Below are 27518 nucleotides of genomic sequence, written 5' to 3' on the forward strand. Positions count from 1 at the left end.
ACTTCTGGGGGCCACACGGCCCCTGATCCCCACAGCCTGCTCCGGCTCTGTGATGGAGCTGGCAGCCATGTGGGCGGCCTATCTGGTCACCCAGCTATGAGCGGCTGCTCATCTGTGGGGAGAGAAGGCTAAGCCCACTCTCCCCACAGAACCCTGTCAGGTGCTTCATAAGTGTCGTGTGATGCACCTCACAATGAGGCTATTCTCACATGCAGTGGAAACAGCGCTTAGGGAGACCAGTGCAGTATCCACCACGTGTAAGAACTGTACGGCTCCTGGTGGCAAGGCCTCTTAATTCCCACCTCCTTAAACGAGGTTAGCAGAGTGAACGCTCTGCTAACCCTGTTTACCTGGTTACCTGTGGCTCTGTACTGTGGCAACTCACAAGAAGACTCCTGAATGGGGGGCTATAATAAGCCTCTTGGCATCAGTGCCCCCCCGCCCAAATTCCCCACACACTTATGTGGGGCATTCTGGAGGCCCCTGATCCCGGCTACCCCTACCGGCTCTGTGACGGAGCTGGTAATCATGTGGGTGGCCAATCTGGCCACCCAGGGCAAGCTGCGTGTTCGTGTGCAGGGAGAGCGGGTCAAGCCTTCTCAGCACAAAACCCCTGCAGGCTCTCCACACTCCTTGTGTGGAGGGCCTCAATAAATCGTTTAATATAATCACGGAGTTTAAATTTTACAGAAATTGACCATTAAATTAGGCCTTCTTAGTGACTTGGAATGCTTGACATTCAAATCAGAAATATCAACAAGATAGGTCTTCATGCCTGGCCCATCTCTCTCCTTCATGGAAGACTCATACACCTATAATTGGTATTGTGCTGTAACTTTTGCAAATTGATTAAATAAACAAGCTTCTATATCTATCCTTATGAGCTATGCTTGTGCTCTTACTGGCAACTACCTTTTTGCCCTAAAATTACCCAGGCTAACTGACCAAAGAGGCAATTTTTAAAGTGGTGGCTCTCTTATATTTATTTTATTTTATTTTAATTTAATTAAAATATGCATACATCACTCTCCAATACACTACTAATTGGGGCGGCTCACAACATATATAAAATAGTTACAATGTAAAATCCGACTAACAAAATTAGCAAAATTAAGTTAAAAATCCAAACTAAAACCACAATCAGAATTACAGCTGAATTAAGTTTCAAATTAAAAGTTATTTAAAAAGCTAGAAACTACGAATTTTAAAAACTAAAGACCCTACCAGATATAAGTGACAGGTGAAAAATTAAAAAGCCTCTTTAAAAAGATGTGTTTTTAGTTTTAAGAAACACTGAGGCGGGGGGAAGCATGGCAAAGCTCTTCAGGGAGGGTGTTCCAGATCTGAGGGGCCACAACTGAAAAGGCCCTTTTCAGGAGGTCTACCTGTCCCTATTTGGTCAGGAGATCTACCTGTCTCTATTCAAACTGCTTAGTGTCTGTCCCTTTATTCCTTCTGTTTGTTTTTAGATTTAGGCTGCATTCACATGTAATGCAAACCAGCAGTTATACAGGGCAAGGTTTCCACTTGGTTATGTTTGAATGCGTGCAAATGCATTTTGCAGCAAAAGCAACCTGCAGCAAACCACAATTTGCCTCACCAAACCACAATTTGAAAATTTGGTTTGTACTGAATTTTGCAGCTGTGATCTGAATTTTTATCAGCAGCAGTGTTGTGCCTTAACGTTGATGCCGCCATAACCACAGTTTTGTTGAATTTTAGGGGCCGTAATCATTGAAAGGGCAGCGCAGACCCACCTGGGATTGTGCCCGCTTCAGGCCTGTAGTGCTTCTCACTGGCCACCTCTCCAAGCACTCGCCCCCATCCCGTCCCTGATCTAACAAAGCAGTTGCCTGGCAACAGGGATGCTGTGACATCCCAAGCTTCAAAGCATGTCAAAAGGCAAAGTCACATCGCGGCATGCTCTCTTCCCACTCTGTCCTTTGTTCCTCCCTCCTGGCAACCAGAAGAGAAAGCGGTGGGATGGCAAGAGGGCACTAAGTGCTCTCTGAAAATGAAGCAAAAAAGATGTATGCTCACAAGCACATGCACTTCAGGTGGCAACATAATCAGGGCACCCCATTAGCACACTGGGACGGCAACATATAGCAGGGTGGTGATATCTGGGATCAGATTGAAAAGGCAGCCACAACCAGGAACCCTTGAATGACTCTGGTATGATTTTTGTACAATTATGTTGGGGAAGGGGAGCCCAGCCCCTTCCCCTTGGGGAATATGCGCGGGGCTTAGCCTTGAGAAGGGCCAGGTAGCATGATCAGCATTGCTCTAGTGAAAGGAGCAATTCAACATATGTGATGATGACAGATGCTGTTCCTGGAGAGGTGGGAGTAGCTGTGCAAAATTTCTATTGTTGAATAGAGAGCATGGGGGGCCTACGCAAGCAAGGCCTCCTTTTGGGACCAAAGGTTTTTGGAAGCCTAATGTCCTGCAGTGGCCCTCTCATGAGTGTGCTAGTGCCCTGGCAGCAAGCCAACACAGGGGCAGGAGTGTGCTTTGATCTCCATTCACTGCTTTGCCAGAGTGAGCCCACCCAAGAACATCTCTAGTCACAGCAGGCCAGACCCCAGGATCCTTTGCCCTCCCTTATATACATATCCGGCAACCTTCGGTTTCACATTACGTGCAAAAGCGGCCCTAGATTCACTGAACCACCTTCCAATTCCCTCTGCTACCTGAACTGCTTTGAGAATGATTTTTTGTTGAAAAAACTGTATGTAACTATTCTAAATAAAATAACAACAATAAAATAAAGAAAACAGACTCTGTATGTCAGGTTCTCCTGCCAGATAGAAGAGCATGGCAGGGAAAAATGCTCTGCATGCATATGGAATTTTAGCTGCCATAGTCAGGAGTTGGAAAAATGTGAAGAGGGCTCCAACATTAAATGGAAAATTGCAATGTGGTGTGATTAGACTGGATATTAGGGAAATTACTTAACTAAAAGATATGCTGGCTAATGGGACACAATGCCTAGGCTCTGTGTATGATCACCTTGAAACAGAAATGATATATCTGATATCACATTTTGCACCAATTGGCTATGGGAATCAGTCAGTCATGCAGCTTGCTCAGTCAACTGGATCTACTGTTGTAGCTTTCACTCATTGGAACAAGTAGCATGCACATCTCATTCTGATATGATATTTTCATATGTATGAGTTCAAGGATTATTCCAAAAGCAGTCCTGTGGAAGAAAAACATTACATCAGAGATTACTCTGGGAATAGCTTCATTGCACTGAGGCAAAAGAGTCTTTATATTATATATGTTATATACATTACATTATATTAAAAAACCAATAAAATCACTCGCTTTTCTTTACACTGGCAAATTTCATTGCATTGGCTATACAGCTTTTTTTTTTTTTTAAATCATACCAGTCAAGCCTCCAGCATATGTCAGCAGTGGATCAAATATTAAAAGCAAATTTTAATAAGTGCGAATCAAAGAAGGATTTAAAAAGCTCAGGGGATTTAGAGATGAGAGTTCAGTTGAGGGAATTCCACAGCTCAGGGGCATAACAGGTGAATGCTCTGTTGCCCATGGATGAGAGACCTGACAAGGGGGTTGATGAATTTGAGATTTATTATTAGAAAGTAAGAACTGAGGGCATATATAAATGGAGACCAATTCTGATAGGTGTGAAAGGGAAGTTTCAGATAGGTAATGAAAAACTCTGAGCAAAATTTAAAAGTCAGTGCATTGACTGATAGGAAGCCAGTGTAAATCTGCCAAAGCTAGAGTAATGTGATTGAATTTATGGCCATGAGTAAATGCATGGGATGCAGCAGCATGCTGAACAATGGGGTCGTTTGTGAATATTATTTTATAAAGTGTCTGTCGATCAGTGTAATCGGGAAGCCATAAAGATATGCAATAGGGGAGGGCAAGTAACATAAATAGTCCCAATATTACCTCCTTAACATCATGGAAATCTGAAACGTGTCACCCAAAGTGACTGCTTTTGGGAAAGAGGCTTTTAAGAAGTTAACAGTAAATGAATTGAGAAACCAAAGCAGAAAGCAGAATTGAAAGTTTCCAAGCATTTGTCAGATCTACAAAACTGCCACCAGATGGGAGAACAGAGGGTATGACAAATGGGAAGTAAGTAGATGAAAAAGGGGAGGAGGAATTTGGGGATTTGAGTTCAAAATCGAGGGCTCTTGTGTATCCATCATAGATAATGCCTTACAGCTGTTTTGCGGGGTCAGGTTTTTTCACAATGGATTTCCCCCAGTCTCTTTAAAACTTTTGACAGCTCACAGTCTGCAAAAAAAAGATCAACAGCATGTCAATATCTTAAGCTAAGTGAACTTGTAGGACAAAAAAGAAGGCATACTTGAGACCTGATCTGCATTTCCCCCCCTCCTTCTGTAAGAAAATATTCAGAAAGGACACAAGTGACTTGGGATTCTTTCTCAAAATGGTTTTGCTTAACATTATGGAAACACTACCGGTTCCTAAGCTATGAAACACAGTCCAAACCACTGAAGCATCCATGTCTGTTTAGCCCACATATAGTTTCCCTCAGAGGCATAACTAGGGAAAACGGCACCCAGGGCAAACACTGAAATTGCGCCCCCCCCCCTCCACCACCACCCCCAAGCGCCCAGAGCCTTTGGATGGATAAAAATAAATAATAAATACCTTAAAAAAAATTTATTCTCTCTCCTAGCAAGAGAGAGCCTGGCCCTGCAGGAGGCAGCTGCCTGCTGCCGTGTGTCCTCTGACGCGAGGGGGTGGCTGTGGGCGGCGGGGAGCAAGTGGAGTCTGGACTCATCCCCATAGTGGCGGCCGCCACCAGAGCAATGCCGAGGCCTGCCGTGTGGCCCGGCGTGCTAACCAACTGCGATGGGGCAGGAGCGGGGGTGAGCAAGCAGCAAGCAAGGTCCTTGACTTGCTACACCGCGGCAGCTGAGCTCGACAGTGCTGAGCTCCTCGGAGAGCCTGGAGCTGAGCCAGTCGTCGCTCTTCAATGGTGGGGGTGGTGCGGGGGACAAGCTGAACCACTCCAATGAGAAGGAGCAGCTGCAGGGCCTGAACGACCGCTTCGCCGGCTACATTGAGAAGGTGAACTCGCTGGAGCAGCAGAACAAGGAGCTGGAGGGCGAGATCGCGGCGCTGCCGTTCGCCGTTCGGCCCGGCGTCACTTCTGAACTGCAAGGTGTGCCTGCGCACCAAAGCTTGAAACTGCGTAGGCGCACCTTGCAGTTTAGAAGCAACGCCGGGCTGAACGGCAGTGCCGCAATCTCGCCCTCCAGCTCCTCGTTCTGCTGCTCAAGTGAGTGCACCTTCTCAATGTAGCCGGCGAAGCGGTCGTTCAGGCCCTGCAGCTGCTCCTTCTCGTTGGAGCAGCTCAGCATGCCCCCCGCGCCACCGCCGCCATTGAAGAGTGACAACTGGCTCAGCTCCAGGCTCTCCGAGGAGCTCAGCACCATCGAGCTCAGCCGCTGCGGTGTAGCAAGTCAAGGACCTTGCTTGCCGCTTGCTCACCCCCGCTCCTGCCCCATCTCAGTTGGTTAGCGATGCTGGGCCACACGGCAGGCCTCGGCATTGCTCTGGTGGCAGCCGCCGCTATGGGGACGAGTCCAGACTCCGCTTGCTCCCCCGCCGCCCACAGCCATCCCCTCACCTCGGAGGACACACGCTGCCATTAAATAAATTTTTATTTTTTAAAATTTTTTTTTTCATTAAGGGAGGGGATCGGCGGGGGGGTCATGGCACTTTTTGGCGCCCCCTACTGAAGTGGCGCCCAGGGCACGTGCCCTGCCTGCCCTACCATTAGTTACGCCCCTGGTTTCCCTGATTATGCAGTAATCATGAGATTTCTCCTTCTCAAATTGCTGTTTGCACCTAGAAAAATCAGTTAAGAGTGCCTTAATTTCTTGCAGATATCATTCAAGTCCTGAGCTGGAGCTGAGAGGAATGGAAACAGTACAAGATGGGAAAGAATGAAAGGTCCACATCTTGTGTCTTTCACTTGGCAGAATTAAGGGAGAATATCTCAGATGTTTAATCCCTAAAACTCTACTTCTTCTATCCCTAAGTTGTGTGTGTAAAGAAACACAGTTACCAAAGTGAGGAAGAAAGTAAGAGCAGCTACTCAGGATTATAGTGTGTTGGATTAAAAAAACAACTGAAGCAAATTTCTGGGCTGGTTAAAATGTAACACTAAGTACGGTTTAATGCTTCATGAATTAGCCTAAGGGAGACTCAGGCTTGCATGCTTTCTCTTCTTATATATGCTTTCTCTTGTGTGTGTGAGAAGGAAAATGAAATTTTGCACTTTCCATTTAAGAACAAGCCTCATTTTGCTGTTATGTACAAACCCAAAGCTCTGTGGTTTGTTAACTAACTATAATTAGAGCAAGCCAAGATACCAAACCAGAATCAACTCATGTTCTGTTCCAGTTCTAATATCCTGGGAGGGGGAATGTGCAAGCCTATGGCTTCATGAAGCTTATTCATGTAAAACATTTGTTTTCAGATCGTTTTTGTCCAGCCTTCTTGTACTATGGCTATTTGGATTATGGACATTGAATTTCTGCCTGAACATTTACTACATCAGGTGGCATTTTAAGGAAACATTGTATGATGCATCAGGATGAAATTAATCAGGTGCATATATTGCAAGTGATAGAGAAAGCTGGAATTGTAGAATTTCTTCTATGACGCATTGTTCCCAAGCCTATTGTCAAGCTGAAAGACCAAGGCAAAATGTGGATGCTTGCAACCCAATGTGTAAATTAGCATAATATTGTCTGTTCCCTTCTGAAGCTCCCAACACTTCTGAAATGAAAGAGTTTTTGTGCAAGAGCACAACCATTTTCTCTTCTTGCTCCACTCTCTCCTTGCTCCAGAAGCACTCTTTGACAGAAAAAACACATACCTGAAAAAGCTTCATATTGGAGGACTGCAACACCACAAAGGGAGACTCAATAATGCTGAGACAATATTGCATCCCACAGGAGTACAGTTCTGATATACACTCACTATCAATGGAAAGTCAACTGCTCATGGATATCCCTAAAGTTTTATCGTTCATTGCATGTTACCTTTGAGTTTTGCTCAGATTCTCTAGACACACAGTATATTGTTATATACTTTACTTTCTCCTGTCAAAAAATAAATTGCTTGCTTGCAGAATAAGTCCCCTGTTTGTGTGTTGATATGGGGTTTCCACCTCAGTTGTTATGATTTCATAAAATTCCATGTGTCTGCCTTTACTATTGTGCTGGATGAGTGGATAGCTGGCCCAATGGTACTCATTGTGCATGCAAGTGTGAGAACTACACTCATGTAGGTACTGTGATATAGGCCACCAAGGATACTGTGGGGGGGGGGGGAGAGATATTAAAGCAATGTATTTTATATCTCAAATCAGCTGCTCAGTGTGGGGTTTTTTGCCCATTAGTTGGCTGAGATACAGAAGAGATTCAGGTATGAGGAGAGTGTTTGCAACAATTATGTTTATCAACCCTTCTGACATTATGATACATTTATGCCATTTTGATAAGGCATGTGCTCCATGAGTCTGTGTATGTCACTTTCTGATTTGACATATTACCAGTTCTTATCAACAAAGATATATTATAATACACTTTTACATTCCTCAAGATCTATGATTACTGGATGAGATATGCTGCTCTATGATCTGCTATTTCATGGATACAAGAGCTGTGGTTTATTAGTCTGACCAGTAATTTCATTGTGTTTGCAGCTTCAGGTGTTTGTATTCTGTTTATTTATTTTTTACATTTATATCCTGCTCTTCCTCCAAGGAGCCCAGAGCGGTGTACTGCATACTTGGGTTTCTCCTCACAACAACCCTGTAAAGTAGGTTAGGCTGAGAGAGAAGTGACTGGCCCAGAGTCACCCAGCTAGTATCATGGCTGAATGGGGATTTGAAGTCGGGTTTCCCCGGTCCTAGTCTAGCACTCTAACCACTACACCACGCTGGCTCTCGTGTAATTCTGTTACAATTGTGTCTAATCAAATGCAGGGTGTGGGGGAGGGAAACTGTGCACATCATATGGGTACTCTTACTCTCCATCTCTATGACTTAATGGAAAATTGATGTCTACTAGACCCAATTGTGACCATCTATTGTCTTCTTCTGTATGATACACATTTGTATTTTCTACAACAGCTGTGTGAATGATTGATTGTTCAATTTCTATACTGCCTTCCATGAAACTCATCCCAAGGTGGTTAACAAAAGTTAAAATACAATAAAATTCCATTACAATAACATTAAAATATTAAAATCAAGTATAAACAATAAAAAACATTAAAAACACCATGAAGAGCAGCCATGAAAAGATAAAGGCAGAGCAGTAGGTGAATGGAGAGACTGGCAACCCTTAAGCCAGAACAAATAAAAAAGATATTCCAGAGACTGGGGGCAACAACAGAGAAGGCCCTGTCCTGTGTACATAACAATCAAGCTTCCCTCAGTGTCAGGACACAAAGCAAATTCCCCTGATTTGCCAAATCCGACTTATGAACTAGTCATACCAAAAAGAATGTTAGCCATTGCATTCTGTACCAACTGAAGTTTCTGAATTTTGTTTTTCAAGGACAGCCCTACATAAGTACATTGCATGATGTGACTAAGGCATAGATAACCATAGCCAGATCTGCCTTCTCAAGAAAAGCACACAGCTGGCACACTAGCCAAAGGTGAAAAGGTGTCCTTGGCTACTGCCTCCAACTGATCATCCAAAGCAATACCCCCAAGGTGTGCACTTGCTCTTTCAAGGGAGTACAACCACATCCAGAGTTTGTTGAATTCCCCCATCATGATTGGCTTTCCTACTGACCAGTAACAGTTCTGTCTTATCTGGATTCAACATCCAGATAGTCCACACCCAGATCCAGCTAGCCCACATCCAGTCCATCACCACCTCCAGCCTCTGGTTCAGTACATCCTCTGTCTCCCTAGGATCCAATGACAAAGAGAGGAAGAGCTGAGTATAATCTGCATATTGATGACACTTCAGTCCAAACTTCCTGGTGAACTCTCCAAGCAGTTTCATGTAGATATTAAACAACATGAGGGACAAAACTGAGCCCTGCAGGACCCCACAGGCCAATAGCCAAAGAGTCGAGCAGAAGTCCCCAGCACCACTTACTGGTACCTCCCCCCAAGAAACAACCAGAAACACTCTAATGCAGTACCCCATACCCAAGAGGTGGTCCAGAAGAATAACATGGCTGATGGTATCAAACACTGCTGAGAGGTCCTTCTCTGACTATCTTTTCAAGCACTGTGAATAAGGTGTTGGCCTTATTGCCCAGGTGTCACAGTTTGAGATCTGTGGTCCCTGACACTGCATCAGCTTCTTCAATGAGCATGCTACAATCTTTGAACATATTATGCCTAGAGAATGAGGAAATGCAGTTACTATTTTTCTTTGTGGCTCCTGTGATAAATATCAGAAGCTTTCTTTTAATTCTTGCTACATTGTCATTGTGAGCCCTACTACACTGCCCTGGATCATGGCACACTAGTTCTTCAATCTATATATTTATTTCTCCTGGGTGTGCCTTTGAATGTGTGTCCCAGCACCCAGCCTGATTGGCTGGGTGGTGGAGGTGCCTGATTGGCTGGCGCACCCAGGAGAATTGGCCGGCCGTGTGCCACGCCGCGACGACGGTGGGTCCGACCCAGCCATGGAGGCAAAGCGAGGTGGCGGGCCCGGCCGTGGAGGTGGCACTCGGCCCGGCAGCCTGGGCCTGTCCCCGCCCAGACACTGGTGCAGAAGGTGGGGGCGGGGGAGAGGTAGCTGGCCCCGAAGACGCTGGTTGCAGAGGCTGGCAAGCGGTGGCAGTGGGCCTGGCGGGCTGCAGAAGTGGCACTTGGAGTGGCGGGCCCGGCCGCAAAGGTGGCACTCAGCCCGGCGGTGGGCCAGGCCGTGGAGGCGCTGGGCCCGGCTGTGGAGGCGGCTCTCAGCCAGGAGGAGGCAGGACTGACAGCAGAGGCCAGGCACCAGTGGGATGCTGGGATGGGAGGGAACCGGGTGGCGGGACTTCCCTGTTCGCTGCTTGAGAGGAGGAGCAGTGGTGGGGCCTGGTAAGGAGAGTAAAATGGGGAGGAGGGAAGGGGGAGGAGAGCAGGGGGTAGGAGTAGGGCACGAGAGTGGGGGAGGGGAGCGCAAGAGAGCAGGGGGAAGGGCAAGAGAGTGGGGGAGGAGGAGTGCAAGAGAGCGGGGGGAAGGGCAAGAGAGCGGGGAGAGGGAGGAGGGCAAGAGAGTGGGGGAAAGGGAGTGCAAAAGAGCATGGGGAGGGGAGGGCAAGAAAGCGGGGGAGGGCAAGAGAGTGGGGGGAGGGAGAAGGAGGGCAAGAGCACAGGGGGAGGGCAAGAGAGTGGGGCAGGGAGAGAGGGAGGGCAAGAGAGAGTGAGGCAGGGGTGAGGGGAGGGCAAGAGAATGGGGCAGGGGGAGGGGAAGGGGGCAAGAGAGAGGGGGCAGGGGGAGGGGGAGGGGGCAGGGTAAGAGTGGTGGGAGGGCAAAAGAGAGTGGGGCAGGAGGGAGGGCCAGAGAGAGTGGGGCAGGGGGAGAGGGGAAGGGCAGGAGAGAGGAGCAGGGGGAGGGGGAGGGAGAGAGAGTGGGGCAAGAGGGAGAGCAGGAGGGAGGGCAGGAGAGACTCGGCAGGAGGGTGAGAGAGAGAGGAAGGGAGGGCAAGAGAGAGTGGGGTGGGAGGGAGGGAAGGGGGCAAGAGAGTGGGGAGGGAGGGAGGAGAAGAGGGGCAAGAGAGTGGGGAGGGAGGGAGGAGAAGAGGGGCAAGAGAGTGGGGTGGGAGGGAGGGGAACAGGGGCAAGAGTGTGGGGCAGGAGGGATGGAGGGGGAGGGAGAGTGAGGCAGGAGGGAGGGGTGAACAGCCAGCCCCAAAGAGCGCACAGATGCTCTGTGTGGGTTGACTAGTATTTTGAAAAGTTCAGAATGTTGCTCTATGATCTTCAAGGTATATACACCTAGGCACAGATGGGAGAGACAGAGGGTTATCCTCACTTTGGTAGGGTTGGCCCACTTTCCTATATAAGCAATATAATTAATGGAGAGAAGTAACGAGAACTGAAAGAAGCCTTTCAGAAGGAGGTTGTCTGGCACCTGAGAGTATCTCAGTGAAGGATTTCAGACAGCCCTGTAAATACCCTACAAGATACCTCAGCTTTGCCATAATAAGCTGGAGTTTTGGTTAGGAAAGCCCAACAGCCAGTAGCTGACTGACACTACACCCCTTCAGGTGCATACAAGAATGCTGGTGTTGCAAAGCAGCTGCTGCTTTCTCTCCATCTGTACCCAGATATGGCACCCCACAATCCATTTCATATGGAGCAGCCTCAGTGAGATGTGGAACCTGACAGTCCTTGTCAAGAATAATCTCACATGGTTACTGTCTGCCACTTCTGAACCAACGAAACTGAATTTAATTTGTAAGCCTATAGACTGACACCTGGTGGTGCCAATGCTACACTGTGGCTATAAGGGATGGTCAATTTTCATCAATATCCCCTTCCCTCTGAAACCCATTGTGACTCCAGCTTCAGAGAGAAAGGGAGATTGAAAAAAATCTGCCTTCCCCTGTAGCACCAGAGCAGCATTGCTTAGTTAGTTTAGACATAATTATTTTTTATTTTATTGTTTATTTGACTGATAGATTGATAAAGTGCCATCAAGTTGGTGTCGACTCTTAGCGACCACATAGATAGATTATCTCCAGGATGAGCTGTCTTCAACTCGGCCTTTAAGGTCTCTCAGTGGTGCCTTCATTGCTGTCATAATCAAGTCCATCCACCTTGCTGCTGGTCGTCCTCTTCTTCTCTTTCCTTCAGCTTTCCCCAGCATTATAGACTTCTCAAGGGAGCTGGGTCTTCACATAATGTGTCCGAAGACGATAGTTTGAGCCTGTTCATTTGTGCCTCAAGTGAAAATTCTGGATTGAAATTGTTTATTTAAAGTATTCTAAATTAATAGCTAATTTTTGTGCAATACATATTGTTTCTTGTATCTGCTAGGATTACAGATTTCTCATTCATTTTTATAGCTTGTGGGAATGAGTTTCTTTCTGATAATTTTTACCGTCTTGTGTACATCATTAATATTTATTAATGAGGTGATCAGGGTACAAAGTGATAAATTTATATTTTTTTCTTTTTACATTTTTTTAATAGTAGATGGCATTTGTTGAAGAGTAGAGCTCAGACTAACCTAGTGTGCATGAATGACTAACCATTTCCTACATGTTGGGGTAATTCTGGAAACATGAAAAGGCTGAGCATGCCAATGAGGTGATATGTGCCAACCACATATGAGAAAAAGACAGCATGAATTTCTGGTTCTATATTCTATATACTGGTTGTAGAATGTTGCTGCCATCTTGAGGAAAGTCTCTGCAGTATCAGCCTCCAAATGACTAGGTTGATTGATTATCTTCAGAGATATGGGGTTAGAAAGGGGAATTACACGAAATGGTAATAGTGACAGATAAACAAATGGACAAACCCTCCCCGAATTTCACTTAGACAGATAAAATCTTCAGTTATCTATTGAAGCAGATGCTTAGAAAACAAAGATGGATATCACTTCATTCAGTCAATGAACTCCTCTCTCCCTTTCTGGCTGCAATTTCATTTGTATTTATTCACAAAAATGATCAATCCTTTGTTTCCATATCAGTTTAAGTGGATCCACATCTGTATATACTTTTGTAGACTGATTCTAATCAAATTAATTCATACTCTTTTAAACCATCAGATAATTGTGAAATGTGAAATTGATGCAGATGCCCATGGATGATTTCTGCCTCCCCCCCCACCTTTAAAAAGGTCTTGTGCTAAATCTCCAAAGTACTTTTAAAATGTGAAAAGTTTAAACTCTTATTTTATAGCTGCTTTCCTCATAAACACAAAGAAGTCTTATGTAGATTTAACGAAGTATTTATTCAGAAACAAGTCCATTTTCTCATTTTCCTTTCCCTCCCTTTTCCTTTCTGACTCTACCTCACCCACACACATGCTCTGCAGGATCCCTGCTGGGACAAACTTCTCAACAACAAAACATAAAAGCTTACTCGATAGAATACAACACATCCCTCTCCTTTATAACAACCAGAATGGAATTCATTTAAAAACCAGAGACAAAGTATTAAAGTATTTTAGGCGGTCTCCTGTTATACACTCTTCTCCTAATTCTCCCAGTTCTTGTGTTCTCTGGCACAGGAACTGTTAGTAATCACTTTCATCAGCCTCCTCTGTGAGGTCAAAACTGGATGCAAGATCAAATTCCTCTTCAGTTTCTGTCTGAAGATCAGACTCCCTTCCCTCTTTTCTCATAGTATGCATGCTAGAAATTCTCAAGCAGTTCAATTTCTTTCCACCATCCTATATGATAGGATCACCATTGATTTCAATTATTTGTTTTGGTCCAGAATATCGGGGACATCTCTTTCTCACTTTATAAGGCATCCATACTTGAACAAAGTACTTGAACAAAGATGAAATGTTTGCTGTTTTGCACCCCATTTCCTATCCACAGACAATTTGTATTTTTGTTGCTTCTCCCTTACCCGATCACAAATCTCTGCAACCTTAGAATGAGATGGCATGGAAAGCCCTATCAGTTATGGCAATTGGGTAAGTTTGTTGGTAGTTTTGCATTCTCTAAGCAGTTCAAAACCTGATTTTTCTGTAGCAGAATGAAGAGTACTTCAATTAAAAAATAGAGTTTCACTGATTGCCTATTTCCAGGGTTCTTGTTGCGTAGTAGCCAGTTGTAAACTTTCCTTCAGTAACTTGTTCATTCTTTCCACTAAGCTATTTCCTTCTGGATGGCACAAGGAAATAGTCTTGTGTTTTATCCCATGGTTATACAAGTATTGCTCCATTTCAAATAAGGTAGGCTGTGTCTCATTGTCAGTCACTAGCTCTTTGAGAGGACCATCTCTCTCAAAAACAGCATCCATAAACTGGATTACCTTGTTTGTAGTAATGATGTCAGCAAATGAAACTTCTGGTCACCTGGAATAGTAATTCACCATCACTATAACAAATGTTTGTTTTGTGGGTTGGTTATCAAAAGGACCCATTAAATCCAAAGCAGGTTTTTCCAGGGACCATTGAGACACTGTACTGGAATCAAGGGGGTGGTAAAGGTCTCCTGCGATTTGTCACATACAGCACAATCCATACAGTGCCTGCTCACATTTTCAGTGTGTTTGTCCATGCCTGGCTATCAAAAACCTTCTCTGATTCTCCTTTTAGTCAAGCTCATTCCCAGGTGATCTTGATGGACAATTTTGATCACTTTTGCTTGTAAGGAGGTTGGCACCTCAAATCAGTCCTCAGCACCAGCTCATTGAGAAGGAACTTGCTATGTGCATGTATGTTTGAAGATGTTCAGATACCTTATTTTTGCATGGCCATCCATTAGTTATGTAAGGTTTAAGTTCAGTAAACACTTTTCTTCTGGGATCTTTTCTTGACCTGTAAGTGGAAGTTGAGATAAACAATCTGCAGTTGTATTCCAAAGACGTGGAAGATATTCCACCTGGAAATAAAAATCCATAAGTGGTGATCCATTTGGCTATTCTTGGGGTTGCTCAACTTGATTCCCAAATAGTAAATAAAGCCGATAGGGGTTTATGGTCTGACCATAAGGAGAATTTTCTTCCCCACAAGTATGTGCCTCACTACCCAGAAAAATGCTAGAGCTTCTTTTTCAATGACAGAAAACATCTTCTCTGAAGCAGTAAGCACTCTGGAAGTAAAGGCAACTGTAACTTCCATGTCTCCTTTTTGCTGAGTCAAGACAGCACCGAAACCATATTCAGAAGCATCAGTGGTTACAACAGTGTGCCTGTTGGTGTCCAAACAATTGAGAACAGGGTTTTCAGCAATGGCTGATTTGATAGTCTGAAAACTAGCCTTGCAGGATGTATCCCAGTGAAATGCTACATTCTTTTAAAAAAGAAGATGCAATGGAGCAATGTTTGAGGCAATGTTTGACTCACAAATCTAGAGTAATACTCAAAGAATCCTAAAAATGATCGAAATGCATCCTTGTGTGGCTCTCTTGGTGAAAAAACTTTCACCAAGTCTGTTTTGGAATGTATGCCACTCTGAGATATTGTGTGTCCCAAGTACATAACCAAGTGTGTGTACAAAACTGATATTTTTCTGCAGAAATAGTAAGTCCCTGTTGTCAGAGTTTTCTTAAGACTTCTGTCAGTTTAGCATCATGTTCCTCAATAATTTTGCCCTCCACTGAAATGTCACCCTGAAAATAAGTGATGCCATCTGTAGTCTCCAAAACTGCATGCATCATTCTTTGAAATACGGAAGCTGCAGAGGCTAATCCAAAGGGAAGTCTTTGGTATTGAAAAAGAGCCTCTGAGGTAATGGAGGCTGTGTAATTTGAGAACTTTTGAGCAGAGGAATTTGATGATAGCTGAAGTCCAGAGTTGTAAACACTGAGGCCTCTTTCAGAATAAGCAGCATTTCATTGATATTGGGTAATGGTTGTTGGAGTTCACATCTCTTAAATCTATGCACATTCAAAGTGTACCATTTGATCTGCACACAAGAACAATAGGAAAGACCCATTCTGATGAATCAGCAGGCTCTATGACGTCAGCATGCTATAGTCTTAAGAACACCCCTGTAAGCAGTTAGCAATGCTATGGTATGTTCCTCACTTTGTGTTGGACAGGTATTGGCTTTCATTGGAATTTTATTCTTGAAATATATGGCAGTGCCAGGAGTATCCGCAAAAACGTCCTAGAAATCATCATTCATATCAGCATATGAATGCTCCCTCATCTGTAATATGGGTTCCATGCTATCTGGGTCTAACACTGTCTGATGATCCTTCTGATGTTTCTTGCCCAATATTGAAATTCCTTTTTGTGACACATACACTTTCTGCAGCACATCCTTTGCATTCGAGGACAGCAGTGAAGTATCCATATATGGAAATAGGGGAAGCTCCTATTTCCCCATAACCCCAGGGGTGGATATCTTGAGGTTGCAGGCGCAGATTTTATGTAGTAAGGAGTTTCTTGTAAAGCAGATGGGAAATTACAGAGAACCAGAAGCAGCCGGCAACCATACTTCATGGCCATTAAGTTTAACTTCACAATGTAGAGAAGCAGGCTCTGATTATGTCAGAATTAAAACAGTACCAGGAAGTGGTTCATCTGTCTCATCCTCTTCATATGGTGAATATGGTGGAGTGGACAGCAGACTTGCAAACCTTAGCAGTGTCCCCTTTTTTGCACATGTTTCCAATCTAGTAGCAGTTTTTCCACACAGTTTGCAACAGTTTGTTTTCATAACAGTCTGATCTGTGATCATTTCATCAGTAAAGCTGACAGTCACAAGTTACATTTAAGGTACACAATACTGTGACACAGCGATTGATAGATTCATCAGGAAGGTGAACAGATTAAAAGTTGTAGCATTCAGCAATCACATTCAAAGTAAGGTTGGAATGATAATCTAAGGCTGAAGAGCAGCTTCATAAGAACTGGCATCCCCTTCCAAGTTGGCAGGAAAGGACAAATGATTATATATTACCTGGTCTTCAGGGCCCAGGCAGTGAAGGAAAATAGGCTTCTGTTTTGCTGGAGTAAAATCAGGGCTTTATATGGTGAGGAGGTAATTGCAGAAATATGACTTCAATTTTTTCCAGGGAAGAGTAGGTTCTCCTGGGATGGACAGGAAAAAAGAAGGTGGTGGGATTTGGGCCATGCTGCAGTGGGCATCCAGTGATCAACAGAGTCTAGGATTGATAAGGAAAAGGATATCCCGGGGTTGTGCAGGTCAGAAAGCAGTTCAGGAATGCAGACCCAGTAATGCAATGAAATGATGTTGCAGGAACATTCACAAGCTTTACAGGCTCACATGATTTGATTGATTGATTGATTAAGTGATTAACCACCCTGAGCCACTTTTGGAAACCGCCCTGAGCAACTTTTGGAAGAGCGGTGTACAAATCGAATGAATAAATAAATAATAAAAATAAGTGTTGTGAAGTTGGTGTCAACTCTTAGCGACCACATAGATAGATTCACTCCAGGATTATCTGTCTTCAACTTGGCCTTTAAGGTCTCTCAGTGGTGCATTCATTGCTGTCATAATCAAGTCCATCCATCTTGCTGCTGGTCATCCCCTTCTTCTCTTTCCTTCAACGTTTCCAAGCATTATGGACTTCTCGAGGGAGCTGGGTTTTTGCATAATGTGTCTGAAGTATGAAAGTTTAAGCTTTGTCATTTATGCCTTGAGCAAAAATTCTGGATTGATTTGTTCTATGATCCATTTGTTTGTTTTCCTGGCTGTCCATGGTATCCTCAAAAGTCTTCTCCAGCACCAAAGTTCAAAAGTGTCAATGCTTTTTCAGTCCTGCTTCTTCAAAGTCCAGCTTTCACAAAGGGATGTGCGGACTGGTCTAGGGGTTTGGGGGTTCGGTCTGGAGGTTTGGGGGTTCGGGATCGAACTGAACCCCATCCTACTTCCGTATAGACTGGAACCGAACCTCCGGACAAGTCCGCAGATTTTTTCAGATATATATATATATATATATATATATATATATATATATATATATATATATATATAAAATAATTTTGAAATTACCTCCAGCCACTTAGGAAGGTTTCCTGTAGGCCATGGGAGGAGGGGGGTTCAGTATGATTTCCCCACCCCCTCTGGCCTCACAAATCACCACCGCGGCCGGGTAAAATGACTCTTTTTGGCCCGTTCGGACCTCTGTAAGTGCATGCGGTGGCCATTTTGGCTGCTGCCGTGCATGCATAAATGGCCTCACAGAGGTCATTTGTGCATTTGTGCATGGTGGCCATTTTGTTTTTTCTAAAATGGCTGCAGCACGTGTGCAAATGACCTCTGCAAGGCCATGGGCCTGCCAGGCCTCGCAGAGGCCATTTATGTATGCATGGCGGCAGCCAAAATGGCCACCGCATGCACTTACAGAGGTCCGAACGGGCCAAAAAGAGTCATTTTACCCGGCCGCGGTGGTGATTTGAGAGGCCAGAGGGGGAGGGGAAACCATAGTGAACCCCCCTCCCCCCATGGCCTACAGGAAGCCTCCCAAAGTGGCTGGAGGTGTTATTTATTTATTCATTTATTTATTTTTAAAAATAAAATTTGCGGATATGCCCCCCAGAAAAGACTGGACGGCTGGACGGGGGATGGAGGCCAGACTGAACTGGACTCGAACCAAACCAGACCAGCTGGTTCCATGCACACTCCTACTTTCACATCCATAGAATGTCACGAAAACCATTGTCCAAACAATTCTAATCTCTGTAGGTATAGACACATCACAGCATCTAAATATCCTTTCCAAGGCCTTCATTGCAACCCTAACAAGTTCTAATCTGTGACCCATTTCTTGACTGCTGGATCCTTTACCTTTGATGGTCAATCCTAAAAGGCAGAAGCTATCCACCACTTCAATGTCTTCATCATCAATTCTGAGGCTGATTGCTGTACCCATTGTCATCAGTTTAGTTGTAGTCCCATTTTTTCACTGTGCTCCTTGACTTTCATTACTAGAGCTTGCGGAGCATCCAAATTCTCAGCTATCAGAGTGGTGTCATCAGCGTAGCACAGGTTATTGATGTTTCTTCCTCCAGCTTTAAAGCCATGCTCATCTTCTTCCAATCCAGCATCTCTCAGTATATGTTCAGCATATAAATTGAATAAATAAGGAGAAAGTATACAACCCTGTCTTAGTTTTCCCCCAATCTGGAACCAGTCTGATTTATCATGTTCTGTCTGGACTGTGGCTTAGTGTCCTGTGTATAGGTTTCTCATGACAACAATGAGATGTTCTGGGATGCCCATTTTCCTAAGGGTATTCTACAACTTGACATGGTTGATGCAACTGAAGGCTTTTTTGTAGGCAATAAAGCACATATTGACTGATATTTGGTATTCTTTCCCTTTCTCAATTATCCAGCATGCATCAGCAATGATGTCTCTTGTTCCTCGGCCTTTTCTGAAACCAGCTTGAGTCTCTTGTTCCTCGGCCTTTTCTGAAACCAGCTTGAACATCCAGCATTTCCTTTCCCACATAGGGCTCTAATCTCCGTTGGATAATCCTGAGCATTATTTTGCTAGCATGTGAAATTAAGGGCATTGTGCAATGGTTTGTGCAATCTGTTAAGTCTCCTTTCTTTGGCATGGGTATATAGACTGACCTCTTTAAGTCTGTTGGCCACAGTGTCACCGTGTCATATATGGTGGCATAGTTTTGTTAGTAACTTGACTGATTCTTCTTCTGTGGCCTGACATATTTATGTAGCCATTCCATTGATTCTGGTATCCTTCTGACTTGGTAATGACCGGAGTTCTGATCTAACTTCAACTTCTCATACTAGAGGTTCCTGCAAGTAAGGAATATCTTCTAGAGTATCTTTGATGCTGACATCCCTGCTGTACAGATTTTCAGTATACTCCTTCCATCTCTGTTTGATCTTCCCTAAGTCAATTACTATCTTTCCTTTGGCATCCCTTAACATACCAATTCGAGGTTGGAACTTCCCTTTGAGTTCAGAGATCTTTTGGAAAACTTTCCTCTCCACCCCCATGTCTATTTCCATCCTCAAGGTCTTTACAGATGTCATTGTAGTACTGTTCCTTGTCTCTTCTAACAGCTTTCTGAAATTCCCTATTAAGTTCCTTCATGAGGTCTTTATCTTTCTTGACTTTGGCTTCTCTCTTCTTCTGGGCAATTTCCACCATCTGTTCTGACATCCCTTTTGCTTTCTTCTGTTTCTTGGTCTTTGGCAGTCTCTTTTCATATTCATCCTTAACAACTTCTTTGATATCATTCCATAGTTCCTCTGGTTCCCTATCAATGAGGTTCAGAATTTTAAAGTGGTTCCTGATGTTCTCCTTGAAAATTGTGGGAACATTCTCAAGATCATATTGTGGAAGCTGGATAGCTTGGTTTTTCTGCTTTAGATTGACTTGGAATTTGCACATGAGCAGTTTGTGATCTGTTCCACAATCGGCCCCCGGCCACATCTTTGCTGTTGTAACTTAGCTCTTCCACCTCCTTTCACCAGTGATGTAATCAGTTTGATTTCTGTGTAGTTTAACTGATGATGTCCATGTGTATAGGCTGGTGCCGCTTTGGTGGTTTGAAGAATGTGATAGCAATGAAGAGATCATTTGCTTGGCAGAAACTAAGTCATTGTGCTTTGTTTCTGTTTCCTAGGCCATATAGGCCGACTGTGTTTTCCTCCTTACCTTTTACAACTTTGGCATTCCAGTCTCCAACCACCAGCATCACATCTTGCTTGCATGTTCTGTCAATTTGAGCATAAAACCCATCAACTTCCTCTGCTCCTGCATCAGTCGTTGGGACATAGACTTGTCATGTTAAAGGATTGTCCACAAAATCTAATTGATATTAGTCGGTCACTGACCCCATTGTATCCAAGTACTGTCATTGCTATATTCTTCCTGACTATAAAAGCAACACTGTTCCTTCTTTGGTTTTCGTGTCCTGAGGAGTAAACGATATGATTTTCTGATGGAAAGTGTCCCATTCCAGTCCATTTTAATTCACTCATGCCTGAGATGTCAATCTGCAGCCGATTCATTTCATTTTTCACTGTGTCGAGCTTTCCCATAGTCATGCTTCTTATGTTCCACATTCCCATTGTAATTCTGTCTCTGCAGCTTCAGATTTTATTTTCCTGCATGGCAACATGCTACTTACCTCATAAACACAAAGAAGACTTATGTAGATATAACTAAGAGTTTATGGCATTATCTCATTTTCCTTTCCCCACCTTTTCCTTTAAGAACATAAGAACAGCCCTGTTGGATCAGGCTCAAGGCCCATCTAGTCCAGCATCCTGTTTCATACAGTGGCCCACCAGATGCCGCTGGAAGCTACAATCAGGAGTTGAGTGCATGCCCTCTCTCCTGCTGTTACTCCCCTGCAACTGGTACTCAGAGGGATCCTGCATTTGAGGCTGGAGGTGGCCCACAGTCCTCCGACTAGTAGCCATTGATAGACCTCTCCTCCATGAAGTTATCCAAACCCTCTTAAAGCCATCCAGGTTGTTGGCTGTCACCACATCTTGTGGCAGAGAATTCCACAAGTCGATTATGCATTGTGTTCCGTTTGTTGGTCCTAGATTTTTTCTCCCTCACTCCCAACATCCTCTTTCTACAGGATTCCCACTGGGATAAAATTCTCAAAAACAAATCAAAATATTACTTTATGGAATACAATTGTTTTAGGGATTTTGTGCACATGCATACCCTTGTGAACTGCACTCGGAGGAATTTAGAAATAAAATACATTCATGTTTGGAAACTACAAGATATTCATTTGAAAATGATACTCAAAATGAGTGTTTAATTTTCTCCTTATTCATGTTTCCTAGGTGTTGAACAAAATTCTCCTGAATGGCCAAAAATGTTTCTGCATTACACTGCCATCATTCTAGTCTTGCTAATTGTAATGCATCTTGGTTAATCAGGATCAATATCTAACCATGCAATGGTTGGGATAGTGATTCCTGATGAGAAGGAATCTTACCCCCTTCCTAAGTCCTTTGCCAGTGACAAAAGAATGGGTAAAAATCATCCACCATTTTGCTGTTCACTCCTATCTTCTAGTATTTTCAACTATTGTTATTCATTATTGCTTGCCTATTGCCAACGATTCTCTCTTGCCTTTTTCCAACACATTTCATCTACAACCTCCAAAAATATTCTTAAGATATTTGTGAAGAGCTGACTATTAGTGCAATCTTATTCATATTTATTTGGGCATTATGTGTTCTGTGTACATGAAATGTTCATGATTAAATTCCATGGAACCTGATTTATCCCTCAACAGTGTCAAATCCAAGATCAACAACACAGATCAGCATTCAGTATGAAACCAGCTGGCAAAATAGTTCCTATTTTCCCCCAAATAATTTGACTTGTAGAATACATTGATAGCGGAACTTTAAAAAAAAAAAAACTGGTTATGAGGCATTTCACATGACCTCATGGCTGCTGCTGGGTGTGTGGCGGGAAAGGCAGGAACTTGCCTGCCTTCCCCAGTAGACAAGCAGTGGCCATCCTTTCCACCCACACACCATGTGCCCACACGAGCGGCAGCACAACGGCAATCAAAGGAACTGGAAATGGAGGGTGCCCCAGGACTTTGGTTAGAGCAGCTGCCACAATCAGCATGGCTGCTCTTTCCTCCCAGAAATGGCGGTGGGCTGGAGGGAAGCCATTTAATCCTGACACTTTGCATATGCAGCCTAGTCCTAGCCTGGGCTAGGCTGCATGTGTGAATAGCCTCTGTTTCTTTTCTGGCTGTTGATTTGAAGATATGTTTAGAAGATCCAAATGAAATGAGGCCCAGATAAACGTCACTAGAAAATAAAATGCAAGCAAATATCCTCAGGCTTATTGTCATGAGATGAGTAATCCAAAATTTTTTAAAGTATAGCCTAAAATAGAGAAACCAGAATAATATAATTGTACATAGTAATTTCTGAATTACAAAAGGTAAGGTTATGGAATATCATTCATGACACTTTTGAAATTCTAACTATTCTCACTTTTAGAGTGAACATCACCGAATGAAGCACTAATGGCCATATCATTTCACTCAGGGATATCTTTCTTCTAACCTTATTACTCACTACTTCATCAACCTTAAACTTCGATTTTTCTGTATCCTTAAAGTTTCACTATGATTCTTTCAGTTCTATCTACTAATATGCAAAAGTAGTTGGCTATATTATGGGGCCAGTGCAAGGAGAAATATAACAGGGCAGTCAGCTCATTGCTCCCACTGTCTGATTTTGAGGCCTTCAGAAAAAGATCCCAATTACTGCTCTGTGATGTGGGTATAAGTCTCCTCTTTAAATAAGCCTTGGTTCTCTGGAGGCACAAACCTTTCCACCTTGTCTGTAAGGCTTCTATTATAAAACATACTAAGATTTTATATTAATGGTCATAGTGGAAAAAGGAGTTACTGAAAAACCTTCTATTATGATTTTAAAAGTAACAATGGTGAATTCATCCCTTCAGATATCATTCCAGCATGTGACCATTATGTGTTTTTATGTACATGTATGACACTCCTAGTCACATAATATACAGTCACATTAATATTGCCTATATAATGCAATATATTTTAATAATACAATTGCATGGAATTAATAAACAATTTAGGCTACTTTTTCTGGTGTATGGTATTTTAGATTAACAATCTACATATTTACTGCATTTTTTTCATTAGCTCATCACTGAATATTCTTATTTGTAAAACAAATATTTCATATATTTTCATGTATCAAACTTTGGGAGTACTGCTCAAAATGTATTGAGGTTTTGCCCAGGTAAGCATATCCTTGAAGACCTATAGTTCAGCAATAGATGGATCAATAGAGGATCAATAGATGGATCAATAGAGGATCATTCAGCAATAGATGGATCAATAGAGGATCATTTTGCCACACTAATTAACTTCTTCTATGTTGATTGCAATGACACATCCGTAACTGGTGAGTTAATGTGTACATGCCTCCATCACTCTTGGCCATATGCTACAGGTGCTCGTCTTGCTTTTTCAGTTGCCAAGCTGTGAGCCAACTATAGTAGTGGTAATATGTTGGGAGATCTCCAACCTCCCTTTTGTAGCGAAAGTGTTAGAGAGGGTTGTATGTGCCCAGCTTGAGAGGGTCTTAGAGGAAACTGGCTATCTTATCAGTCGGGTTTCAGGCCTTGGCATAGCACAGAGACAGCATTGTTCGCTCTGGTAGATGACCTTTTTCAGGACCTTGATGAGGGTAGTGTCCATTTCCTGGTCCTTCTAGATCTCTCAGCAGCTTTTGACACTATCGATCATGCTATCCTCCTTGTCCACCTGCGTGGGTTGGGTATCAGGGGCACTGTCTTACAGTGGTTCCATTCTTACCTTAGTGGGTGTGTCCAGTTGGTATGCATTGAGGACAGATGCTCTGACCCATGGCCACTCCTTTATGGAGTTCCCCAGGGTTCAGATCTTGCCCCTGTGCTCTTTAACATCTATATGGAGCCACTGGGTCAGGTCATTTCCCAATTTGGAGTGAGATTTCACTCCAGACAAGCCCCTGGTGGCGCAGTGGTAAAACTGCCGCCCTGTAACCAGAAGGTTACAAGTTCGATCCTGACCAGGGGCTCAAGGTTGACTCAGCCTTCCATCCTTCCGAGGTCGGTAAAATGAGTACCCAGAATGTTGGGGGGCAATATGCTAAATCATTGTAAACCGCTTAGAGAGCTTCGGCTATAAAGCGGTATATAAATGTAAGTGCTATTGCTATTGCTATTGCTATTGCTATTTCACCAATACACTGATAATACTCAGCTGTATATTGCCATCCCAGACTATTCTGGAGATGCTGTTTCTGTGCTTACTCGATGCCTGAAAGCTGTTAAGGTCTGGATGAATCAAAATAATCTCAGACTGAATCCCTCCAAGACTGAACTACTCTTACTCAGCCCTCATACTGGCCAACAGCTGGATGTGAACCTTGTTTTAGATGGGGTGGTGCTGCCCCCGAAAGAGCTTGTACATGACTTGGGCGTCCTTTTGGATTCGCATCTCCTGCTTGAACAGCAGGTGGAGGCTGCAGCCAGAAGTGCCTTTGCCCAGCTCCATCTGATTTGTCAATTACGCCCTTACCTTGATCGGCAAGCATTAATGACAGTGACCCATGCCACTGTTATCTTCCACCTAGATTATTGTAACGCCCTCTATCTAGGGTTACCTTTGAGGATGATCGGCAAGCTACAATGAGTCCAGAATGCAGCAGCTCGTTTACTTATGGGTGCCCAAAAATATGACAGGGTAACACCTCTCCTGCGGTCATTGAACTGGTTGCCTATTTGCTACCGAGTTCAATTTAAGGACCTGGTTTTGACCTTCAAAGCCTTGCGGGTTTGGCACCTGTTTACCTACAGACCCGCCTCTCCCATCCAGTTACATCCCATCTGGTCAGATCTGGTCAGATGGCCCTTTTGTCGGTCCCTGATTTCTGAGAGGTTCAGGGAGCTAGAACCTGTGAAAGGGCTTTCTCGGTTGCCGCCTCACTTCTCTGGAATTCCCTTCCCCTGCAGATTCGTTTAGCTCATTCTTTGTCGATTTTAAAATCTTTATTGAAGACTTTTTCCCCCCGCCAGGCTTTTATTCTGTAGTTTATCTATTCCCCCCGCCCCACACCCCACTGTTAGTTACTTTAGTTTTATTTAGAATGTAATTTTAATGCTGTCTTGTTTTGCATGTTTTTGTACACCGCCCAGAGTCTTCGGAGTGGGCAGTATATCAAATGTTTCAAATGTTTCAAATAAATAAATAAATAAATAAATAAATATTGCTGAAGCTTTCAAACGTATTCCAAGATAAGAATGTGGTGGGGTTTTTTTGCCTGGATGTATTCCAAGAAGAGTTCCTTTGCCTACATTTTTTCATTGGCTCATTATTTGAATCGTGACTATTATGAGATGTGCCCAATTTGCACGTGTACTCATCATATTGGGCATTCAAAGCTGGCATCCATTGTTGGCGAATGCATAGATGTTGATTACATTGGCATCTTACTCTGAGTTAAATGGTGGTTGATTGACTCGCAGCTCTCTCTCTCTCTGTGATCTTTACCCTGCATTTTTGTATACAGTCCTGCATAACCTGTAGCATTACTTTGCATGATTTTATAAGCATTGAAAGCATGCAGCATATGCCTGAGACAAATCTAAGCCAGCTGTGTACAACTTATTTGCCACTCACTTGCTTTCAGCAAAGAGGATGTTTGCTACAACAGAGGATGTTTGTCTGCAATATTGATTATTATGTTGCCTTGGCCTATGATGTAAAAATGCAGCTCCTTAATTGCAATGGTATTTTGTCTTTGGTTTTGAGATCTAATACCTGAAGAGGGCATTTGTTGTGCGTATGTGTTTGGAATCAGTGGCCAATATGCTGATTAATGCTGTGTATGTGGCAAAAGAAGCATGCATGCAACTGTTGTGTTCCAAAGTAGCTGCACAGAACAATTTCACTGACCTCCTCTTGCCTTTGCTCTGTGCCACCTGAAAATATGTCCCTGAGGGAGGTGTGAGCCTCCCTCTCAGCCTGAGTACCCAGGCTGCTTCACTCCAGAATTCAGCAGCTCTATGTGATCTTCCTTTGCTGGACATACATACTGTTAGTGTCATCCGGTACATCCAAAGAATGTCTTCAAAAATCAGAATGCTATAGTTCTTTTGGGAAGGTCATCTAATTTAGCCCTGGATATTTTTGCAAAATATATTGGTTTTTATTACGGCTGTTAAAAAGCAGAGGATTATTCAGCGGAAATTTTTTAGTTCCGTCTATTCTCATCAGACTTCATTATGACAATCCAAGTGATATTACCCATATAATTCTTTGTCTTGTTTGATTTAATATGGAACAATGTTTGGCTGAATTTAGAACTTTTCTTTATAGTTATCATAATTTGAGGCTAGAATGGACATGCTGAAAATAAATAGCACTGAAATGAAAGTGACATGGGAAAAAGTTTATAACTGAAAATAGTGTTCTGAGGACATCCTAATTATCCAAGTTATCTTTTCCAGTATAAATCCAGACTGAATGCCTAACGTAAACCTGTGCTTTCCATATGAGAAGCTATGGAGGATTAGAAGTATATGAAACTTCAATTTCACCCATTTAATGATTGGTTTTTTATAATGTGTACTTAGACACAACTTCCGAGTACTTCTACTCTACTGAAACTAAGCCTAAGTATTTATCCACGAAATAATAGCATACCGAATTATTCTTCCACTCCCCAATGCTTCCTCTGGTTGTCTGTGTGTCTTTTTATAGATTGTGCAGCCTGTTGTAAAGAGCCATGTGGATAGATGCTGCTACATAAATAAATAATAATAATGTCAATAATATTAATAATAATATATCCTTTCAAGAAATTAATATTTCCCTCTTAGACTAACAAGAAAACAATGTAAAAATCTGAGTCACATCTCACTTCAGACATCCAACATCTTCTCATGCCCTACTAGAAAAATAATTATGACAAAGTGCACTGGAGAATAGAATTCTGGAAAAAAAATCTACAGTATTCAAAGAGATAATCCTCATGATACTTCATGGTTGAACAAGATACTGCTCCCATTTCTGAACGAAAGCCATGGTTGAGGGAGTTTTCCATTCATTTGACTTGTGTATCACGGCCCAATCCCTATGATTTTCTTCTTCATCCTTAATACCTCTAAAACGGCTAAGGAGACAGGACTGTGGATTTAGGACTTCTGGGGCATTATGGATTTTATGGCATTTCTTATATGATGACAGCTTTTAAAAACACTTTGCAAGTACAGGTCAGAATGTTAGGAAGGAATTTAACAGTTGATTAGCTTATTTAAGTTTATTAAACCATGCTCAAATTCAGGGCTGTATTTCTAT

General features: G+C 43.2%; 1 long non-coding RNA gene across 1 annotated transcript; it reads right to left on the minus strand.

Annotated features, from left to right (window-relative positions):
* Window positions 1-1612: 1612 nt before the first annotated feature.
* On the minus strand, window positions 1613-26963 carry LOC128351788 (uncharacterized). The gene is made up of 3 exons (XR_008320041.1): window positions 26865-26963; window positions 4214-4287; window positions 1613-3205 (listed from the first exon to the last, which is right to left on the minus strand). It is a non-coding gene; the product is annotated as an uncharacterized LOC128351788 (long non-coding RNA).
* Between the last annotated feature and the right edge of the window lie 555 nt (window positions 26964-27518).

Source organism: Hemicordylus capensis, chromosome 3, assembly GCF_027244095.1.
Source record: "Hemicordylus capensis ecotype Gifberg chromosome 3, rHemCap1.1.pri, whole genome shotgun sequence".
Lineage (NCBI taxonomy): Eukaryota > Metazoa > Chordata > Lepidosauria > Squamata > Cordylidae > Hemicordylus > Hemicordylus capensis.